Source organism: Lissotriton helveticus, chromosome 9, assembly GCF_964261635.1.
Source record: "Lissotriton helveticus chromosome 9, aLisHel1.1, whole genome shotgun sequence".
Lineage (NCBI taxonomy): Eukaryota > Metazoa > Chordata > Amphibia > Caudata > Salamandridae > Lissotriton > Lissotriton helveticus.
The window spans coordinates 1,133,878,173-1,133,900,031 of NC_136070.1; positions in this window are offsets into that span (position 1 = coordinate 1,133,878,173).

Here is a 21,859-nt window from a genome sequence, read left to right on the forward strand (position 1 = left end):
GGTCCCTCTCTGCCTCTGCCGCCAGTCAGTCACCGCCTCACCTTTCCACCTGTGCCGCTTAGTCCGCCTGAGGCCGTTGTTCCGGACACCTGCAAATGCCGCCACGGGTCGCGCTCCTTCCCGCTTGTTACCGGGTGTTTACGTTGTGTGGTCGGCAGCCAGTCATGGGGGGGGTTATCTGTAGTGGGCCCCCTCCTTTCCAACCCTTCTGCTGGACCGCGCCGGGGGAGTTCTCTCACTGAGGTGCCGCTGCTTCTGTGCCAAGTTCTCTGCCTACGAGTGGTTTTGGTGTTCTCAGCGGGGGGCTGATGTAATGCCCCAGTCAGCTGCACCTCCGTTAGTTGCGGTGGATCTGCTGCGGCACCCAGATTTTCCGGAGTTCCGGAATCGGAGACGGCAGGGCGCACGTCCTGCTCCTACTTCCGGTCGGGTTCTCGTACCACTACAGGCCGGTGTCAGGGTTTTGCTGAGGGCCGCTGGGTACTTGCACTGAATATCTTCGTTTCCCAATCGGGCTGCGATACTGGATCTCCACCGGCCAAAGCTGCACGGTCCCGGACCTCGGTCCCAGCCTCCGGAGTCTGCTAACTTAGCGGATCAATGTGCGGATCGTTGGAAGGGTCGTCTTCTCCACGGAGCCTTCTTACTACGCAGCCATTGCTGTCGGCTGCTAGCCACGCCCCAAACATTTTTGCAGTTTTAAAAAGATATTTACACTCGGTACAGTCGAACTACTTTTCTGCATCAAGTTACAAAGTTAATGCATCATTTTGGAGGCATTTAGCAGACCATAACATGTGGGCTAGAGTGCGAAGATGGTTCCTGGAAGAGCGTCCAGGAACAAACCCGACTTGTGTATGATGTATTAAAGAAGGTAAGACTTTACATAAACGAGAGGCTAGGATGCAGGCCAAAATTTTGATATCACAATTTAATAATAATATGGGACGATAGCTGCTACAAAGTAAGGGGTCTCTTCCAGGTTTGTGTCATACAGCAGTTATAGCTTATGGGCATAATAGACCTAAGGAGGCCTCAAGTTCTGCTTCCTGAAAGGTGGACTGAAGTGAATTATTACCTCCATTCCCACCCATCGATAAAATTCTGAGGGGAAGCCATCTTCACCTGGAGCCTTATGAGAAGGTAGGTTGGTTATTGCATATGAGATCTCTTCCTTAGTAATTTCTCCTTCAAGTAATTTTTTACCTTCGTCCGATAAACAGGGTAGGTGTGCTTTTGTAAGAAAGGCATCTAATTTATCACCTTCAACTTGAATCTCAACCTTATAGAGATTTATAAAACAGAACAAATTCATTAGCAATATCCTGAGGCCTAGTTAATATGGAACCTCCAGCTGATTTTATAGCCGCAATGGCAATGGCTGCTTCTCTTTGTTGCAGCTGTGCTGCTAATAACCTCCCTGCTTTATCTCCCTGTTCATAATGCCTCCCTTTTATTCTTTGTAGGGCATATTCTGCCTTATAGGTAAAAAGATTATTTTCGGCCATGCATGCTTGTTCCAATAACTTATGGTTCGAAATTATAGGATTGGCTGTGTATAAGCGAGTATAAGATGAAATATCTTGTTCTAGTTCTTTCTGTTGGGTAGCATTTTGTCTATTAGCTTGTGCAGCATCTCACATGAGCTGGCCATGTATTGTAACTTTTGCAGCAGCTCATAAGATTCTGCCCAAGCCAACTGATCCTTGATTAAGATAAATGTAGTCTTGAAGATGAGATTTTAATACGACTTTACCCTTAGGGGTTCTATGTTGTTGGATATTCATACGCCAGGGCATGCATCCTGGTCTGGCTAACCCAATATCCAGTGAAAGTATAACAAGGGAATGATCAGAAAGTGCTGCTTCTAAAATATGGGATTCTTGTGTCAACTGCACCACACTTTGAGAAACCAAAAAGTAATCAAGACAAGAAAATGTAGCATGAGTAGGTGAGATAAAGGTATATTCTACATCCGTCGGATGAGAAAGACGCCAGTGATCTACCAAGCCATTGTCTGCCATTAGATCATTCATCAGAGCTCTATCTGCCGCGTTAGTCTTATCCAAAGGACCTGTTTTATCCAGAACTGGATCTCGCACCAGGTTCCAATCTCTGCCAATAAGGAATTGTGAAGCGCCTATCTCCATTAGAAGACGGTTCAGCTGAAGAAAGAATGACTTTTTGTTCCATTCGTAGCTTAAATTGAGCCGATGCAAATATGAGACCCACCAATTCGTAATTTGTTAAGAACGTACCGCCCGTCCGGATCTGTCCACGTTTTTAACACTGTTAGCGGGAGAGATTTACTAATAAGAATGGCTACTCCACATTTACAAGGTGACTTAGTTTCTGGGTCCTCTCCTCCATGTATGCTGCTGTGGATCACCTTTCCCACCCATTCCCTACGTAGTTTTTTTATTCTTTAGTGACAAGGTGTGTTTTTTGAAGGAGAGCTATATCCACCTGTTTGGATTGTAAATAGGAAAGTATTAATCAATGAACGTTCCATGTTACTACACGAAGGGCATGTGAAATAGCCATGTCGGACAGAAAAGGAAAACAATCAACAATAATTGTTCGCTATAAATGTCAGAGTGTATCAAAATGTGTCAAAAGAATTCGAAAAATGTGTTAGATCTGTGAAAAAAGTATAAAAGGGAAGAGAGAAAGAAGGAGTAAATAGAAAGGAGAAAAAGAGAAGAAAAAAGAATGAATGGTATAATGGTATAGGAGAACCTGATCCGCAACAGTAGTAATATGTGTGGCAGGAATGGGATGCTTTCACCAAGATTCCCCGTTGACAGAGGGGTGAGACAGGGCTGTGTGCTTGCACCCTCTCTGTTCTGCCTCTTTGTCAACGGGGTAATCGCCCATCTTACCAGGATTCAGGATATCGACGCCCCAAGGCTCAATGGCAACAGGGTGCCCGCTATCATGTTTGCGGACGACACCCTGCTGCTGTCCAAATCCCCGACTGGGATACAACGAGTTCTGGATGGTTTTGTGGCATTTTGCGGGGAGCGGGGGCTGGAAATCAATGCTTCGAAGACTAAGTATATGATCTTCAGCCCCCCATCCTCAACTCGCCCCAACCCAATTATAGGCACTTCGAGACTAGAGAGAGTCCACACATTTGAGTACCTAGGGGTGACTCTCAATCAAAACATGACCTGGGACACTCACCGTATAAAGGCCAATCTTAAATTGGCGAAGCTTACAGGTGGTATCGCCAGGATATCAAATAGATCGACTTACAAACCCCTCGGCCCAGCGCTTGAAATATATAAAATGCAGGCGAGGGGGGCAGTCATACATGGTGGAGAATTGTGGGGGTACACACCGGTATTAAATCTGATGATTATAGAAAACAAGTTCATCAGGCAGCTGGCAGCTTTACCTTCCAGCACCCCATTCCTTCCCCTTAGACTCGACTTGGGCCTTAGAACAATAGAGGAAGAATTGGGTTTAAAACCATTATCATTCTGGCGGCGACTTTGAACTACTCCAGAGGTCCTGTCATACAGGATGGAGTTGAAGGAAATTTTAAGCTTGCCAAATGCAAATAAAACTCCATGGGTAAAATACATAAAAACTACATGTGAGAACTTGGGAAGGCCAGAGTTATGGTCTGACCCTGAAAATGCTTGTAGTAAGGTTACACGAAAGCACCTATCCAGGGAATACTATGAGCTAAAATTAAATATTTCACTGGGTAACGTGCAGTTGGGGTCCTTATCTAGGTAATTTATTCAATTCAAATATTTCTTTTTGATCATGCCCTAGATGACAACTGCCCAACCTCGACCAGGAAATTGTTCTTACAGTGGAGGTATGGCACTCTTCCCCTTAGAGCACTTACAAGTACTTGGTCTCCCTCTCCCTCCGCTGAGCAATGTCCTGCATGCCCATCTCAAGTATAAAATGAAATACATGTTGTATTTTTCTGTAAAGCTTATCAAAAATCGAAAAAGTATTGGCTCCTCCCTCTTCTTAAAAACCTAGGTTTCAGGCAATGCATCCCAGCCTATAGAATACTAAAAACGGACTTATCACCACCAATTGTGTTTGCGATAGCCAAATTCTTAACTGCCATGTGGCACACGCTTACCCGCTACATACGGAACTCTGATATAGACTCGCTACTGGCCTCTTAATCACTTTTTGTACAGACTAGGCCAAATTTGTATGACCCGTAATGGCTTCTATCATTCCCTAGAAATGTGATTTTCCATAGTATGCAGCTGTCAGACTTGCACCCTGCACTAGCGTTTTTAAAATTGGCACAAGATGACAATTGTAATCTTTGGTTTTAACTCCCTTTTTATGTATATGTACCATATTATGAATGTTTTAAATCCATGATGTATATCTTTTATGATCCAAGCGATCGAAATAAAGATTGAAATGAAAAAAATATGATCAATGAATTAGCCGAAGAGACTAATCAGAAGTGTTAACAGAGAGAGATAAAAGGTATATAGAGCTGAATTTGTGTCAGAAAAGAAAATATTACACAATGAGAAGGGAAGATAAGATAGGGAGGGAAATGCCCGGTATTAAATGGCACAGGGGATCTCAAACTTTCAATCGCGGGTCCAACCACACTGGAACACCACTGCAAGGAGGGGCTCCATCAAGAGGACATGACAATGATTAAGAAAACAAGTCAAAAGGGCAAAAACAATGTGTATATCTGAGCAGTCACTGGTATTGACAAAAGGAAGCATTATGTTGTAATATCAGAATATCAAAACATATTAGTGATCTATTGAATTAAAAGGATTATATATATATACAGTTAATACAGTCAAAATAAAATGAAATTAGATTATCAGTAATAACAATTGATTACTTCATATCAATCTATAATAACAATAGTGATCTTAATATTCATTAATACAGATTAATACAGAAGGCACTTATCATGCATGTTACCATTAAAATAGAATAAACAAGACAGTCAACATGCTTATCAAAGTTAATACAAGTAATATAGTAAGAATAGTTCAACATGTATAATACTCAGGTATCTGATGGTTGGACATCTTCATTCTTCTCAATATCTTGAGTTTATTACATTTTTCAGTTACCTAGAAGGAAATAAATGTATTCATAGCTATGACTTCAATAAAAAATGTAAGTAGGAACTATTTCATCCGCAGTCTTCAATTGAAGTAGACTTTAGGGGGGAGCGGGATTTATCCCTATGCTGCTCCTGGGTGAAGGTGGATACAGGTTGAAGAGCGGAAGCTTTATCCTCATGACTTCGAATAGTCCTTTCAAGATCTCTACCACGCTTGCCAGGGCTGTCAATATTCCGACGTGCAGTGCCCATTGTTTGTAGGAAGGAGCTGCGTTGTGAGAGATCTGGGGTCAGAATGCTGAGTCTCCAAGTCTTGTGGCTTCCAACGATCTATAAATAGACGGAGGTCTTCAGGATCATAAAAATCTTTAGAGTTTCCATCTTTGGTGATGTGAAAGCAAGCAGGGTCGAAGAGACTATATTTTATGTCCAATTGACGTAGTTGAGATCTCTAGTGTGTGTTGTATTTTAATAAAACCTACCTGATTGGATCTGAACTCACTTGGGGTCACTCGCTCCTACTTGTTGCCGTGCAGCGGATCTAGCGCTGACACGGGACCTTGTGCTTGCATAGAGCGCCCTGCCGCCATCACCGGCGAGACCACTGGACACGCCCCTTTCGAGGCCACGCCCCCTAACCGTCCTCCGTCACATATATAAATGTGCAACTTCAGGAAGCGCAGCGGGCGCGCCAAAGGCGCGCATAAGGCAAGCCCGTCTGCGCCCGTCTGCGCCCGTCCGCGACGGGCCGGGACTAGGGGCTATGACCCCCGGTTGTATACTCTCTGGTCTACCTCATACTTACTCTAGGGAGGCGCTTCTTAACCTCAGGCCATCACAGTGCTCACACTGTACCACTATGAATCCTCACTATGTTCCTTTAACCTGCCCGGTTTGCCTTCTCCCCCTTACATCCTTCCCCTCCCTAACCAACATATCCTCATCTGATTTTCCGCTATCACGTTCAAAACCGGCAGCGGTAGACCTGCCACAGACTCGGACGCTGATCAGCTTAAACTGTAGATCATTAGTTAAACATAAGAGAGAGATCTTTGATCTACTCGTCTCGGTGGAACCTGCAGCCTTATTCCTCACTGAGACATGGCTAAAAGACTACTCTGGCCCGGATATTGCTGCTGCTCTCCCTGATAACTACACCTATGTTGGCAAAAATAGATTAATGAAAGACGGCGGAGGGATAGCCATAATCTATAACAGACTGTACTCCTGTAAATGGGAAGACTTTGAACTACCAAACAGCGAAGCCGGTCTTTTCAAACTTACGCTATCTACCAATTTTACTCTTTCTGGGATACTCATTTATCGCCACCCCGGCCCAGCGAACTCCTGGGCCGCCACCTTTCCTGAGTACGTAGCACCTCTAATTCAGATCTCAACAAACTTCTCAATTATTGGTGATCTGAACCTGCATTTGAATGATCTCTCGTGTCTCACCAGCAACAATCTTTTACAGGACTTGGCTAAATATTACTTTACAAAATTCAGGCCCCACGCATAAAGCAGGGAACCTTCTGGACCCCATTTCTTCTAATTTAGAAACTATTATATGTGAGACTCCTTCACCTATTGTATGGTCCGACCACTATTTAGTGACTTTCTCTGTTACCATTGGTTGTCTACCCAACACCTTTCCTAACTTCACAGAATCTAGACTATCCAGAAACTGGAACAAACTGGACCTTAAGAAACTCAACTCCTTTCTTGAGAATTCTAGACCTTTTACGGAAATCACCAGCATTGATGCAGCTGATACTGTAAATGCCTGGCTTATACATGCTGCCGATGCATGCATACCACGGCGCATGCAAAAGCACAACCTTCACCACCCGCCTGCGCCCTGGTTTACAGCTGCTTTAAAAAAAGAAAAAAACATCTGTAAAAACCTCGAGCGCATATGGCGCATAAAATATGATCTATGCTCCAAACAAATTTACAAAGCTGCCTTAACTAAATATCATTCTTTATGCAAAACTGCAAAAGTTGCACATGTCAATCTAACTATTCTTGAGGCACAAAATCGTCCTAAAGCACTTTTTAAGGTAGTACAAAAGCTCTCGGGCGCACTGTGTCAGCCCAAACCACCCTGTTTAGATACTACACAGTGCAACTCTCTGGCTGAATTTTTTATCGCCAAAATTGATACCATCTATTCTGATTTTGAGAAATCTGCCCCTTCCCCCTCTCTGTCTCACCTACCTGCCTCTATCTCTTCCTCTAATCAAGTGATTTTAGAGGATAGGTCCCCTATTCCTGTACAACAGACCCCTCCCACAGTATCTAATCCTACGATCTCCTGTGATTCAGGGATACCATGGGATTCCTGTTCCCCCGCCCCACAGTTGATCGACACATGGGATCCTCTTAACATCAACACTCTCTCTGAGATCATTAGTAAAATCAAATCCGGTTCTCCACTAAATCCTTTTCCCCCTCAAATTTTAAAAATGTTGGACAATTTGTCCCTTGAACTTATTATGGATCTCCTTAACACCTCCCTTAGAGAAGCTACAGTACCCTCCGCATGGAAACATGCGATGATAGTGCCTCTGCTAAAAAAGGCCAATGCTGACCCTAGCATCCCATCCAACTTCCGCCCAATTTCACTTCTCCCGGTTTTTTCAAAAATCTTGGAAAAGCACATTAACTCTTAACTCTCAACCCATGTTGAATCTAGGGGAATTTTACATCCATCCCAGTCCGGTTTTAGGTCTGGTTTCTCGACGGAATCTACTCTGTTGGGGGTCTCTGAAAACATCCGATGCCGAGTGGATAGGGGGGAAACCGTGGCACTCATTTTGCTTGATCTGAGTGCCGCATTTGACACGGTTTCCCACCCCATTCTCATCAATGCCCTTAAATCATCTGGCATCACCGGCTCAGCCCTCAACTGGTTTGTTAGTTTCCTATCGGACCGTAATTTCCAAGTCTTCTCTTCCTCATCGACTTCCCAAACCTATATATTGGCGTACGGTGTCCCGCAAGGTTCCATCCTGAGCCCCTTGCTCTTTAATTTGTATGTCAGACCTTTGGCTACTATTGCGGAGCAAGCTAGGCTCACTATTTTTTCGTACGCCGATGATACCCAGGTCATCTACTCTCTTTCTACGGGCTCTCACTCCTCTCCCTCCTCCCTCTGCGCAGGACTCAGTAACATCGCAGCCTGGATGTATGACAACAAATTGAAACTGAATGGGGGGAAAACAGAGCTTCCTTTGTTTGGCCATAATACCGCCTTATGGGGACCCCAACACTGGCCCTCTCAAATGGGCACTCTACCCATTCCATCTAAAACAACACGCAACCTCGGCGTCATTTTTGACGACCAGTTATCTATGAAGAATCACGTGGTTAAAACTTCTTCCACCTGTATCACTATCATTAAGTGGTTGCGTTAGATCATCTGGATGCTCCCCCAGGATACTCCGAAAACCGTGGTCCAGGCCTTAATCACCTCTAGACTGGACTACGGGAACATTCTTCTCCTAGGAGCTTGCAAAGAGGTGATTCGCAAATTACAGACAGTCCAGAATATGGCAGCGCGGCTGCTCTGTAATCTCCCCAATACATCCCCCACCTCCAATTCTCTACGTACCTTACACTGGCTCCGCATTGAAAGCCGCACTAAGTTTAAGGCTATTTGCTTCATGCATCGAATAAACGCTGGCCTGGCCCCGCCCTATCTTAACTCCCTGGTACAACACTACCGTCCTCCCCGCACTCTGCGATCATCTAATCAGCATCTGCTCTCAGTTCCCAGAGTTAAAAGATCTAGAATGGGTGGCCGCTCTTTCGCCTTGCTGGCCCCTTCACTCTGGAATTCCCTTCCTCTCCTGTTGCAAACTGAACCCTGCTACCTTAAGTTTCGCAGACAGGTAAAAACCTGGTTATTTAACATGTAACAGTCTTCCTTTCTGACTCTCCCCTCTCATATGGTTTTTAGCGCCGGGAAACCTACGGGTAGCTGAGCGCTTTATAAACTTAAATATAATAATAATAATAATAATAATAATGAAAGGAATGCCTTGCGGCGGTCGGTAGTCTCTCTGGAGAAGTCGGCTGCCTTACGAATTTCGGGACCATCATATGTGAATGGACCATGGGTTCGTGCAGAGACTAATAGATGCCTTTTCTGTTCATGTCTTAGAAAACAGGCAATAAATTGTCGTGGATGGGATGAAGATGCTTTATGTAGATGTCCAACACAATGTGCACCTTGTATCTCCAGTGGGGGATCAAATGCAATGTCCACTAAGCTTGGAAGAATATTTTGGAGGAATGCTCTAGCATTTGGGCCTTCAATTCTGGAAAGCCAAAAAAACGAATATTATCCCTCCTATTGCGATCTTCCAAGTCAATCAGTTTGCTGCGGAGGAATAGTAGCTCTTGATCTCTGTTTTACACAGATTCTAGACGTTCCTCCACAACTGTCAACCTATGATCAAGTCCTTCTGCTTTTGCATGAAACCCTGCAATGTCTACTTGAATTGATTTGACTTCAGCTGCTAAGAAAGATATATTTGAGTCCATTCCTTCAAGTTGTCGACTGACAGCAGAGATTTCTTGCAATATGCGATCCATGGTTTCCCCTTACATTGTTAAGTTAGTCTGTGGTGAACCCTTTGTTGTAGAAGTGGTACTTTTTGTAGACATGTTACAGGATTGCTTGAGAACATCTGCAAAAAGGGGCTGCTTAGTAGGTTTGTTTTCGTGTTAGGTAATAGACATTCAGCTTAATTTAATCAAAGTAGTGCTCTGAATCAATGAATTAATGCAAGGACATAAATCGATGACAGAATCTGTGAAATGATCTAATTGAAAAACTATGTTAATTGATAAGTTTTAGTTGAGGGTATCTCCTGCTTCAAAATGTGAGAAATGACAACCCTGCTGTGTACTGGAGGAAGATTTGAATTGTACTTGCCACAAGAAACTTGTCGTTTGAAAGAATCAATCCCTGAATATGTCAGTATTTCAGTTTCTGTTTTAATGCCTTTCTTTCAATATGATTGAAAGAAAGGCATTTCCACCTAAACAATAGTTATGCATGTGAATCCGGTGTTTTCGTGAGCACTTCAATAATGCAATTGAGTTAAAATTGAAAGCAAGAGTTCAAAATTATGTGGTATTTGTATATGTCATCCAAGACATAACATTCAATATCCACTCAGTTAGACCCGGAACTATGAGCGCTGTATACATGAGTGAAGCTGAAATGTATTCACTTCATCAAAAGATCCAGCCTGCCTGTGTGGAAACGAGAATTTCTTATTGCTATTTGTAAAGCATAATAGTGAAGAAAATATGCTTGTCACCTTGCGTCCTTCGCTGTATTCACCCACTTGTCACTCGCGCCATCACTCTTTGCTTCACTAACACTAGTGCACAAAGCCCCCTTGGGTTCCCACCTCATTTTATGCCTACAGTGCTGTTTTCAACTGTCCTGTATGAAATGTGTTCTCAAATATATGATGCTATATGCACTTTCTAAAAAACTGAAATCCACAGTCTCTCTTCCCTTTTTTCTGCATTCTCATAATGTCTTGTACATATATTTTTAATTGCCCCTCTTACTGAATCTGGTTGAGATATTGTTGTTGAAAACATTTGTGAAAGACCAGGCATAAACAACTCAAATAGATAGGGGTAAGCACGCATCTTTGCTTCAATCCCCTATTTATTCAAATCTTTCTGGAAACCCTAGCGCCATCCCCCAGCCTGACTCCTATCCAGGCTGCTTTTAGATCTATTATTCAAAGGTGTCACATTTGCTTTTTCCTTTTGCATTTGTCGGCAACTAGCGAGAGTGCTAGTATATTTGTTGTTGTTTCAGTCCCTTTCCTAAATCCGGTCTGAATGACCAGGATTAGGTTTAGTTTATCTTACCACTTGATCAAGTCTGCCAGGATCATGGATGAGGAATATTTTGCTTCAACATCGAGCAGTGCTATAAGTCTATAGTTTGCCGGGTTTTATCTCCCACCCCTTCCCCTAGTAAATTGGGTTTATTATAGAACTAACTAGTTTGGTGGAGTGCAGCCTAGTTGTTCCACTTCCCTTAATAACATAGAGAGATGAGTGCCCCAGAATTTTGTGTCACCTTTGAAAATGGCTTGAGGAATGCCATTTGGTCCTGATCTCCGTCACTTCTTCCTCTCCTTATTGTGATTATGGCATCTTCAGTTAGGAAGGTATGGTTGGGAGTATTGTCTATGAGACGGCTACTTTTTCCTTACTATGCCCTGAGTTGCATTTATTGTTCTTCCTGTTGTCGTTGGCATAGTTAGTCTTTTTGTGGTGTATTCATTTTGTTACTCTGTGTGTGTGTGTGTGTTGCATAAATACACTACACATTGCTTTTGTAGATAATCCTGACTACTCTGTGCCATGATACCAGAGGGTAAGCACAGGTTATCGTATTGTGTATCTAGCTCACCTTGACTAGTGTGGTGGTTCCTGCTTGGTGTGGGTGCATACATCAGCCAACCAGGAATCCCATTTCTAACAATCTAGCCATGAATAATGCAGCCAGCACAAGTCAGAAGCAGTGAGCAGAGGTTACCTCTCTGTTTCTCACCTGTTCTATATATATAGTTCGTGTATTAACTCTGAGAAATTGTCAATAATATGTATAAACTTTAGACGCCTCGGACGCAAAAAAACAGGCACTCTACACTGTGTTGAGCTGGCACAGCTGGCCAAGCTGGTGCATCTTGTCATAAAAGTACATCCTGACATCAGAAAGCACCTGTAAAAAGAAAATAACTGACTAGCTTTGATATGGAGACAACACTCTGAACCATTGTAATAAAAAATCTACCTCAGTGCTAAGTTTCACAGATCATATATTTGCTCTCAGTGGCATACCCTCCATTCCGGTAAAGGAGCACCGACCCCCCCTCAAATCAAATGGCTTTTAAACCTGTTTTATTATTGTTTTATTTTAATCCCCATTGACCCACCCCCAAGACTCTCACGAGTCTTGGGGGGCAGATCCAGGGTGATGACACCGCTAGTAGGGAAGTTGTAGGCACTCTTACAGTGTGCTTGGTGGTTTGGCGGGCCGTCTCAGGCCGACCAAACTGTCATGTGCACTGAAGCTCTCTCCAGCCGCGTTGCTGGGGCTGGAGAGAGCAGACACTGTTCTCCCAGGCTGCCTGGGAGCGCAAATTGACAGCACTAAGGCCAATCCTGATGCTACTTTCAAGCAGTGTCAGGAATGGCCGCAGTGCAGCCTGGGAGCCTGTGCCCAGAAAAGTCTGAAAGAGCGCAATGCGGCGGGCGGCAGGCATTCAGGTAAGTTATTTATTTTTTATTTATTTGTCCCCTCCACACTTAGTTCCTCCAGCCCGCCCCTCCACTGTGGCAAAGGATGGGCAGCTACTGTGTGCTATGAAAGTAAATTGTCTGACAAATGTAAGCACTCCATATTCTCTGTTTTTCAAACAGAATACAGCATGCGCTTAGTACAGCACACGGATGTTTGCATATATTGACGTGTTTTAATTTAGACACGTTTTCCGTTAGCAAAGAACATTTGCTTTCAGAAAACAGGCAAATGATGACGCATCTGCTTTGCAGCTATCATGACATAAGGAAGAGTTTCCCACACTTGCTAACACAGTCCTTGGTGCCAATTTTACTTCAATTTCGGATGAATAATGAGTACTGTCTGGAAGTGGCATTGTGACTTTTCTTGGAACTAGCAAAGAATAATTATACTAATTTATAAACCCTTGTATCTCACAAAAATATTCTGCGCTTTAATTATTTCTCATACCATCTTAGCACATCTTGCAGATTATGTTAAAGCCCTTTCTTGATAAATTGAAGCTACGCTTTGACCTTGAATCACTGTTCCTAGATGCATGTTACTGAGTTTAATCTGATTCAGCAAGCTTTCACATGCCTCTCCCAGGTAGATATTGACTAAGGAGAGTTAAAGGGCACTACTTAACCTCCAGGTTAATAGTCTTTACATAATATTATCAATAACTCCCGGACCACTGACGTTTCAAGTGTATTTTCATTTTTATCTGTTTTTATGCTCCTTTTTTTAGGTGGAAGGTTATATGTTGGATACTCATAAATGGCACCGGTAGCCATTGTGGCAAATCCTTTTGATGATATAAAATAAAGATCAGAAGTGGGTTATATGGAACTTGTTGACTCTGTGTTTCGGGTGAATATAAAGATGCATGCAGGTATAAAGTTGAGAAATGGAGCATAGAATTATCTTTATGATCACCATGCCAATTTTGACTCTGATGTATTCATCGGTGCACTTTTGGAAGAAATCGAGGGGCATATTCACAAGGAGTTAACGGCAGAAGAACTTCACTTTTTGCAACAGAACTTAACGTGGCTTAACGCTGCCTTGTAAATAATGCCCCAATTCATGCAACACTTCGGGTAAAAGGGGCGTGCAAGGGTTGTTGGGGTGGGCGTTCCGCCACAACACCCCTTGTATTTTGACTCTGCCCCATATTTACAAGGTATGGGGCAGCACCAAAAGTAAGACCAGGAAATACCTGGACTTAAACAGGTGATAAAAGGAAAAATGTTTTATTTCTCCTCGTATACTGCTCTTTCCACGTGTGCTGCATTTTGATGCACACATGGATAGAGCAAATCACCTGTTAAGATTCTTTATGTGTAGGAAGGTGTCCCATCCTGAACATAAACAATCACCCCTGCAGCACAAGCACCAAAGCCAAATGGTGCAAGATTGCCTGCACTGGCACTAGGCAGCTTTTTAGCACCAGCACTAGGAGAAATGCAGGGGTGCACCGTATTTTTGTAAATAAGGGGGCATCCCTGCATTTTAAAACTGTCAGAACATGGCGTCACCAATTTTGGAGTAACACCACACTCTGTCAGTTCATTGTAAATATGTCCCAGAGTCTCCATGGAATACAATATAGCTTGGTAATTAATTGGTTTATTAAGCCTCCAACTTTTCTACCAATCTATGCACTGTACCCTTTATCACTGGTCTGAAATATGAACCCTAGCTACGAAAAGATTGATAGAGCCATTTAAATGAGAACATGTTGAATTATTACCTAAGGTATACCTTTTCAGTGCAACAAATCATAAACAAGTTAAAATTTGAACAGCAAATGCTTGTTTTATTTTATATTTCCAATCCATCCATTCATGCATAGCTGCTGTCCTGTGGTCTGTTCTGCATCACATCTAAAACCAGTTTTAGGTTATCAATCCTCAGAAATTTACATTCTGAGACTTGTAGATTTGGTTTTATCATTAAAGGTGTAGTAATGCATTTTCTAGATATTTCAGAATATGGCATGGGGTGGGCATTCTAGATCCCTTGCCCCTAAGGACTTTGTCAATGTTCCAAACCAAAGCAGAAAACCAGTTGAACTGCAACCCACTTAGCAATATTTAAGATTCAGGTAACAATCGGGGGCGTGGCTTGCGCGCCGCTGCAGTATGGCGTGTTGCGCTTGAGCTCCGGGGTGAGTTGGTCCCGTCGAGCATTTCTCTCCGTCTCTTCTTGCCCTCCTGACCGGAAAAATCTTTCACCAGCGGCGGAATATGTGGTGAACTCGTCGGCGCTGTTTTCCCGCTGTTCTAGCCACCGGAGACATGCTTTCAGCTCCCAGCTTCACAGGCGCTCGCATTCCTGAAGCGCGGCCGCCATTTTCCCGCGCATGACGTTCCTGTCATCTGTCATCTGTCTTCTGAGGCGCCGCCTGCGGATACAAGTTTGCAGTGTCGAGTGTCAGCCTAAGAGTTTCTACACATGTCGTCCCAATTGGTAACATTTCTGTTTTTTTTTCTAATGTTCCTCTTTTGCTTCTTGGCTGGTTTTTAAGCTGCTCACAGTTTTTTTTTTCCTTCTCGAACTGTTCATGGAGGTGTTCATATTGCTTCATTGAGGTGATTTCCGGCTCAAATTGGTTCATAATTGAACCGCTAGATTAGCATAGCGTGTTTTTGACCGGGACTTGCCATTTTTTTCACTCTATTTGTTTATTTGGCGCAATTTGGGGGCTATACTCTATTCCAGTGGGATTCTGTGAGTCTCCTCATCCAATACTGTCACTATGAATCGGTCCTTGAACGGCAAAGACTCTAAGGACCTGGGTACATCTCTGAAGAGAGTTAAGGCAGTTTCTCCGACTCCTGAATCTCCTCAGGCAGACAATACCTCCACGTTGAACACCATATTGCAGCGCCTTAATGAGGTTCATGATATTGCGCAGTCCACAAAAACTAATACTGACTTACTCCAAGTGGAAGTGTCTGCTATAAGGAATGACTTCAAAGCCCTTTCCCTACGGGTATCAGCGACAGAAACACGGATAAGTTCCGCAGAGGATGGCATGCAAAAGCAATCCAGGTCCCTGTCTCAAATGGAGCGCTCTATGGCAGCGATGCGCAGAGACCTCACGGCGCAGGAGGACCGTAATAGGAGATCTAATCTGCGTATTTTTGGCCTACCGGAGGACTCAGAGAAATCATCCTCCTCCATGATTGAGTTCTTATCTCATTGGATTCCGGATACCCTTCAATTATCTTTTCACAGGGATTTTGAGATTGAAAGAGCACACCGTGTTCCACCGTTCCGTTCTAAAGCAGCCACCCAGCCAAGAGCAATCATTTTTAAGCCCTTACGACATCAACACACTGAGCTCATTTTGTCTCATATGCGCAAGATTAAACAACTCAACTGGGAGGGTCATCGAATATCCATTTCCCAAGACTTTGCCAGAGACACGGTCATACGACGGAAAGGCTTCTTGAATCTTCGAAAACGTCTCACTGACTTGGGCATCCCTTTTTCCTTTTCTGGTCCATCCAAGTTTCGCATTACATATAAAGGGCGTTCCAGAATCTTCGATGAACCGGCGGACTTGGCAACGTTCTTAGATAACCAGGAGGAAATAGAAATGGAAATTCAAAGAGCAACTTCACAAGCTCATGGTGCCTCAGGAACCTGATTGGTTTTTTCTCTCTATTTTTGGCTGTGTCCTTTTTCTGGATAGTTACCTCCTTTTGCTTTTCCAGCTATGTCTACTTGTTGATTTAATCCTCTGCTACTGTACGTCCTATCTCTTTTCCCTTCTCCATACTACTCCTTAAGCTCTCCTTTTTTTCTCATATCCGACCTCCCCATCTTTTTCTCGTGTTTAGTCTTCGAGCAGACTTTTTTCAGTTTCTTTCAATTTTTTCTTCTTTTTCTTTTCCCCGATGTCTCTGGCCTCTTTCGCTTTTGTACCTCTTTATCCTTTCCTTTTCTCTTTCTCTTCCCTATTTTTGTTACGGTGTGTTGCATTTATATTGTTGTTCTTTAAACTCACATGATACCTGACTTTTTATAGCTATTGTGTGCAGATTTATTGCCTGTATTTAAAGTATTATTACTTCTTTCTCTACCGTTTTGTATTACATTCGCATTAGACTTGGTTTCGTCTACTATGGTTGTGCAGATTTCTCCTTATTCTTTCCGCTCATTTTTATCTTCACTCTCTGTTTTCTTCCTCGTCTCTATATGCTGTTCTCATGCTCCTCTTTTTTTCTTATACAATTCTCTTTTACAGTATAGTATATGCAGGTGTTTTTTATTATTGATATGCGGTTTCAGTGTATAGCTGTTCATATACTCACAAAATGACATATGTTTTTTACGATGTTTCGTACATAATTCAGCTTTTATTACATTTTATATTCTTGTTATTTAATATACGATCTTGTTCTCGCTGTAGTAGTGCTAACCTACTCTGAGTGATACTATTCTTCTACTTGCAAGTTCGTACTTCATTCTCAAATGTATTTATATGAGTATGGTTTTTCCTCTTGTTCTCTTATCTCATTGACAGTTACTTGTTAACAGTGGGCTATTCTTTTTTTTACCAACTTTTGCTCCTAGTACGGGTCCCCTACTCGCCTCTCCCACGTTCTCCTTTGCATGATATGGGTCTCTTTTAGACCTCCCCCTCTGCCTCTCCTCTTTCTCTTTTCTAGTCCTTCCTCTCATCTTCTGTCTTTTCTCTTTTCCTGGCTCTCCCACATGGATGCTCCCGTAACATTGATTTTGTTTAATGGTTGGTCTACTTTCTTTTTGAACTTCACCCTTTCTCTGTTATCAATGTTGTCTTCATTTGTATCCCCTTCCGTTATATGCCAGGTTTAAATGTATTATCCCTTAATGTTAAGGGTTTGAATCATCCGGTGAAACGATCTAAAATCTTAGATTATTGTAAGTCTCTCTCGGCGGACTTAGTTCTCTTTCAAGAATCTAAGATCACTAGTAGGGAAGCGGTATTCTTAAAGAAAGACTGGGTGTCGGATGTGTCTTGTTCGGATGCTTCTGGTAAACGCAATGGTGTGGTTACGTTAGTCTCGAGGAATTCAGGTTTATCACTTCTCTCTTCTGAGCATGATTCTGAGGGTCGCTGGCTCTTATCTAAACTGTCAGATGGACAGCATGATTTGTTTGTTATGAACATTTATGCTCCAAATGTTGATAACCCTGCTTTTTGGACATCCATTTCTAAAAAATTACACGACACCCCACATGCTGGCAATCTCATTGTTGGTGGAGATTTTAACTTACCAATGGACCCTTTATTGGATAGAAATTCGGCATTTCAGTTTCGTCCACCTAAAGCACACAAACAAATGCTCAACATGTGTTCTATTGCTCAATTACATGATATTTGGCGTCTCCATAATCCCACTGGTAGTGACTTTTCTTTCTTTTCCTCCCCTCACTCCTCATTCTCTCGTATTGATTATCTCCTCGTTCACTCTTCCCTTGTCTCAGCTTCTTCTTCCCCGCTTATACATCCCATTGTCATCTCGGATCATGCTGCGGTCACTTTTACACTATCATCTTTTGCTCCGAAATCACGTGGTCGTTCCTGGAGACTCAATACGGAAGTGTTACATGACTCCTCCCAGGTGGAAGAATTTTCATCGGCTATACATACGTATTTTCAGTGAAAATGAGGATTCTGTCTCTTCTCCAATAACTTTATGGGACTCTTTTAAGTGTACTTTCCGGGGCCAAGTCATTGCATGCATGTCCAAACGTAACTTAGCGATTAAGAAAGAACTTACTGATTTATCTTCTCAAATCAAGATTCTGGAGGCTTCCTTTCGACATACTAAAGATCCGACTATCCTGCAACAAATTAAGCACCTAAAATACAAATATAATTTAATTGTCACTAAAAGAGCTCATATTGGTTTCCAAGCACAAAAGTCCAAAAAGTTACTTTTGAAGAATCGGGCTGGCAAACTTTTGGCTGCTGCTTTAAAATTCCAAGATTCTTCTTATAAATCATCACAGATCTCTTCTATTACGGATCATACTGGCTCTAAAAAGTTCCAAACTGAGGAAATTCTTGAAGTTTTTCGCGATTTCTATAACAAATTATATACCCCCTCTCACCAAGCATCTTTTGACAAATGCCAGGATTTTTTAAAATCGATTCCGCTTCAATCTGTATCAGAAGAGGATCGCTCCACTCTGAATGAACCTATTTCACCTGAAGAAATAGTTTCTGCTATCAAGGCCACCCGTTCGGGGAAAGCACCCGGCCCAGATGGATACCCGATATTATTTTATAAAACCTTTCTCCCGTTGCTTGTTCCTAAGTTACAAACGGTCTTTGACGCTTTTGTTCGTAATGGTTCTGTTTCTGGTACGGCTGCTGAAGCCACCATAGTAGTGATTCCGAAAGAGGGAAAGGACCATTCGGACCCTAAGAATTTCCGCCCTATTTCGCTTCTCAATATGGAAGCGAAGATTTTTGCTAAAATCCTGGCTAAGCGTCTAGAATCTTTTATTCCCAATCTAGTTCATCCCTCTCAAACTGGCTTTGTTAAGGGTAGGTTGGCAAGAGATAACATTCGCACTTTTTGCCATATTATTGGGGCGGCTAAGCGATCCCAACTCCCTGCCGCGGCCTTGGCCCTCGATGCGGAGAAGGCCTTTGATAAGGTCTCGTGGCCTTTTCTTCGAGCGGTCTTATGTGCACATAACCTTGGGGATTCTTTTATTAACATGGTAATGTCTTTATATTCCCAACCTAAAGCTAATATTAGAGTTAATGGCTCTACATCCTCTTTTTTTATTCTTTCCCAGGGCACGAGACAAGGTTGTCCCTTATCTCCTCTCTTGTTTTTATTATCTATTGATCCTCTCCTTCGGTTGATTGATTTACACCCTGATATCAAAGGTTTCTCTTTTGGCCCTCATTGTCTTAAAACTGCAGCCTACGCTGACGATGTTCTCATTTTCTCTGACGATATCGCGTTGGCCATTCCTGCTATCTCTGACACCATTTCTTTGTTTTCTAAGGTCTCGGGGTATACTCTAAACAAAGATAAGACAGAAATGTTCCCGTTAAATGCCTATTGTTTTCCTGCTCATATGGGTTCGGTTGGCTTTAAATGGCAATCTACCCATCTCAAATATCTAGGCATTTATTTTTGTTCCACGCTCCATACCACGGTTGCCTATAATGAATCTCAAACTCTTACTAAAGTTCGTCGTCTTCTGGATACATGGTCTCCAAAATATATTTCATGGTGGGGTCGCTTACAAACCCTGAAAATGATGATCACGCCGATTATCAATTTTGTCTCATCCATGATTCCGATTAAACTATCTGACTCTTTTTTTCGGGAAATTGATGGTATCACCTCCAAATTTTTATGGAACGGTAAACGCTCTCGGCTAGCATATAAATATTTACGTAGACCTTGTGACATGGGGGGATGCAATTTCCCGGACTGGGAAAAATACCAGACTGCTTTTTTGGCCTCTCAAGGTGCCTTATGGTTTTCTCCCTCAACCCGTCATATTCCTCTCTGGTTACTCATAGAACAGGATTTAGCTGCACCTTTACCAACTGCCTCTTTTTGTACTACTTCCAATCTACATATTCTGTTTTCCCGCTCTATAATTATTGATACAATTGTCGCAATTAAAAAAGTGGACAGGAAGATGGCATTTCCTCTACACAAAACTAGATGGTCTTCCATTTGGCATAATTCCAAACTTAAACTTAATATCACTCCCACCCTCATGTCATACTGGGCGATGAAGGGTGTTTCTCTTGTACAACATTTGTATTCTGATTCTGGTGAGCCCTTACCTTTCTCTACCTTAGCGCTCAAACACTCTCTAACAAATCTTGACTTCTATACCTTTCTTAAAATCAAGGTTGCGGTCTCGAAGATTCGTCTTCACCCCTCCTCTTCCACCATCTCGCTGTTTTCTGTCTGGCTCAAAGCGGGTCATGTTGCTTCCCACATATATAGGTTTCTTTCCTCTACTTCGCTTCCTGATCAGACGGTGGCACAGCAGAAATGGTCGCGTCATTTTGATCACAATATTACGGATCATATTTCCTCCGAAGCGTGGCAATCCATTGGCAAATTAGCGCTACGTAATAAAATAGCTCTGTCTTTAACGCAGTCCAAGTTTTTCTCGATCAACCTACTCCACTGGACTCCTGTACGTCTTCATTCCCTCAACCTTACTGAGAATGATCTCTGTTGGAGTTGTGGCGTAGAGGTGGGCGACTTTCCACATATGTTCTATAATTGTTCCTTACTTAAACCTTTCTGGGACCTTATTCAGCAACACTTGTCTCTTATCTTTGACATTGAGCTCCAGCTCTCTTTTCCTTTAGTTGTATTAGGCCCCTGGGCTGCTCCTACGCCTCTTCCCCTTGCTCCGTTGCAATTACAACTGTTAGACCTTCTTTTATCTGTCGCGGTCAAAGTTATCCTCATGGAATGGAAATCTTTCTCGTCTGTCTCCTATCATACATGGTGGGCATGGGTTTCCTTCTTACGCAGTGCTCACACCTCAGTAGATCTAGCGCACCTGTCGCCTTCCATCTCCAATGGGGTTTGGGCAACCCTGGATGAATATATGGAACTCTCCGCGAAAGGTGTAGTCCCTCAATTTCCTGTTGTTCGGTCTACCTAATTTCCTGTTGTTTCTGTCTACCTAATTTCCTGTGGTTTCTGTCTACCTACTTTTTGTTTGGAAGCTGTGTTACATTGGGTTATTCTTGTGGGACTCCTTCTTCCTTTCTTCCTCTTTCCTGTCCTCTCATCCCGTTTCTTTCTTTCTGCTGCTTTTTTCCTCTCTCTCCTTCTTTCTTCCTTTGCTTCTTATTATCTCCTCCTGCCCCTACCCTCATCTTAGGGACTGATACGTTCTGCGTGCTGAACAATGTACTCCTTTATTGGCTCATTTCATTGCCTTCATTTGGATTGCCTTTTTCTCCAATTTGACTTACATTGAGCTTAATTTCTGATCACATGTTATCCATGTTTTCACGTTCTTCTCATATTGGAATGTATCACCTCTTTGTATTTTGATTGCTGTTATTTGGATCATTATTTCTTTCAATAAAATCCTCTTGAAATGAAAAAAGATTCAGGTAACAATCAATACTGAAAGAAACCACAGGGCTCATTACTGGAAACCGAATCCTCTCTCATATTCAAAAGCTCCCCCCCCCCCCGAAAAACACTAGGAAACAAATTATATATTTTAAAGATTAATTTGTAAAATCAAAATCCTATCCTAGCACATATGATATGAATAGTAATTATTAAAAATATCAGCAGAACAGTAGTTACAACTTTTACCAGGATTGCGAACAGAAAAAATGTTGCAACAATCCTCTTAAAGTCATAAAGATTATTCTATATTAATTTTTAAAATCCCGCCCTCACTCATTTAGCTAACTCAAC